Source organism: Mixophyes fleayi, chromosome 10 (genome assembly GCF_038048845.1).
Source record: "Mixophyes fleayi isolate aMixFle1 chromosome 10, aMixFle1.hap1, whole genome shotgun sequence".
Taxonomy (NCBI): domain Eukaryota; kingdom Metazoa; phylum Chordata; class Amphibia; order Anura; family Limnodynastidae; genus Mixophyes; species Mixophyes fleayi.
In genome coordinates, this window is record NC_134411.1 from 44,054,616 (window position 1) to 44,057,115 (window position 2,500).

Sequence of the window (2,500 nt, forward strand, 5' to 3'; positions counted from 1 at the left end):
GGAAAGAGAAAAATGGACAGAAGTGTTCCAGCAGCGTATGAGGTTTATTTAAATTATTTAGCAAGTGGTAGTTGAATGTCAATGGCAGAGTGATCCATTCAAGGTTTCATGCACTGGCAACAATTTTTTAGCTTATCGTCATTACAGAGAAAATCTGAGATTGGGTAATAATGCACAAGTATTTGGAAGAGAAGCTTGAATCTTTAATCATTGATATACTGTTTGTTAATCCAATATTTTTTTATATACTTACCTGCTAAACACTTTAAAGAAAATGACTCATGTTAAAATCATAGTCCAATGACAGCTCTCAGTGATTTTGCAGATCCTTCTAAATATGGAGCAATTAATGTTCAGCTAAGCACTTGGAGTTGTGACTGTGTTAAACACTTATTTGTAGCCAAGTTGTTAAGGTGTTCTGATGTTTAATTATCAATAACACCTAATGACTTCTTTTTCTCACTAACCAAGCACTTTCTTCATAATCTATCTTATTACAAATATAGTCAAATGACTGTTCTCAGCGACTTTTAAATCCCTACAAAATACAGAAATAAAATCTCCACCTGAGCACTAGATTTCAAGAGGTTATTGTGGCCAGGAGGTTGATGAGAGGCAAGTTCAAATGTCAGTGACATCTCATGGTCTCTATTTTTAACCTACAAAGCACTTTTTTGTGTTCTCTTGTGCTGCAAACATAGTGAAATGACAGATTTCGGTTACTACGCTATCCCCCTAAAATACTGAAAAAATTCAATCTGTGAATCAGCACACTATTAAATTTATTCCTGTACATTTATTTTGGAAACTAGGCAAAGGTTCACCAAATTCACGGTTCTTTGGACAAACTTACAAAGCATGCACTTAATTCTGCATATAAATCAGATAAAAAATCTTGTTCCAAATTCTTTTTTTTTAACAGAAGTGTTAACCTGTTTAAACCAAAATAAATATGTTGCAGGGTGCCATCAGATAAATGCAATTCAAATTTACTCTTTTGTGGCTTAAAGTCTAAGAGAATTATTTCCAAAAACCTCTTGGAAAGGGGTAACATGGTGTAATGGCAAGCACTTTTGATCACTTAATTCAGAGATCCGACTTCTAATCTCGCTGGGACCTGATGATTTCTTTATCTGACCTACAAAGCACTTTAGTAACAATCTCTATTATTTCAAACATTGTTAAGTAAGAGTTTCCACTCATTATGAAATTATCTTAAAATGCAGAAAATGTCATTTCCAGCTCACACGATTTTCATCACAAGTAGTTGTGGCCGAGTGGTTAAGGCGATGGACTAGAAATCCATTGGGGTTTCCCCGCGCAGGTTCAAATCCTGCCAACTACGGTTTAATTTGTCATATTCACTGAAAGATGCACATGGTTGGTTAATTGTTATTACACCTTGTATCAATCTTAAATTTAATCCTGGAAAGAGAAAAATGGACAGAAGTGTTCCAGCAGCGTATGAGGTTTATTTAAATTATTTAGCAAGTGGTAGTTGAATGTCAATGGCAGAGTGATCCATTCAAGGTTTCATGCACTGGCAACAATTTTTTAGCTTATCGTCATTACAGAGAAAATCTGAGATCGGGTAATAATGCACAAGTATTTGGAAGAGAAGCTTGAATCTTTAATCATTGATATACTGTTTGTTAATCCAATATTTCTTTATATACTTACCTGCTAAACACTTTAAAGAAAATGACTCATGTTAAAATCATAGTCCAATGACAGCTCTCAGTGATTTTGCAGATCCTTCTAAATATGGAGCAATTAATGTTCAGCTAAGCACTTGGAGTTGTGACTGTGTTAAACACTTATTTGTAGCCAAGTTGTTAAGGTGTTCTGATGTTTAATTATCAATAACACCTAATGACTTCTTTTTCTCACTAACCAAGCACTTTCTTCATAATCTATCTTATTACAAATATAGTCAAATGACTGTTCTCAGCGACTTTTAAATCCCTACAAAATACAGAAATAAAATCTCCACCTGAGCACTAGATTTCAAGAGGTTATTGTGGCCAGGAGGTTGATGAGAGGCAAGTTCAAATGTCAGTGACATCTCATGGTCTCTATTTTTAACCTACAAAGCACTTTTTTGTGTTCTCTTGTGCTGCAAACATAGTGAAATGACAGATTTCGGTTACTACGCTATCCCCCTAAAATACTGAAAAAATTCAATCTGTGAATCAGCACACTATTAAATTTATTCCTGTACATTTATTTTGGAAACTAGGCAAAGGTTCACCAAATTCACGGTTCTTTGGACAAACTTACAAAGCATGCACTTAATTCTGCATATAAATCAGATAAAAAATCTTGTTCCAAATTCTTTTTTTTTAACAGAAGTGTTAACCTGTTTAAACCAAAATAAATATGTTGCAGGGTGCCATCAGATAAATGCAATTCAAATTTACTCTTTTGTGGCTTAAAGTCTAAGAGAATTATTTCCAAAAACCTCTTGGAAAGGGGTAACATGGTGTAATGGCAAGCACTT

At 34.2% G+C, this 2,500-nt stretch overlaps 1 non-coding gene across 1 annotated transcript; it reads left to right on the plus strand.

Moving 5' to 3' along the window:
• Positions 1 to 1,263: 1,263 nt before the first annotated feature.
• Positions 1,264 to 1,345, plus strand: TRNAS-AGA (transfer RNA serine (anticodon AGA)). Its single transcript has one exon. It is a non-coding gene; the product is annotated as a tRNA-Ser (tRNA).
• Positions 1,346 to 2,500: the final 1,155 nt, after the last annotated feature.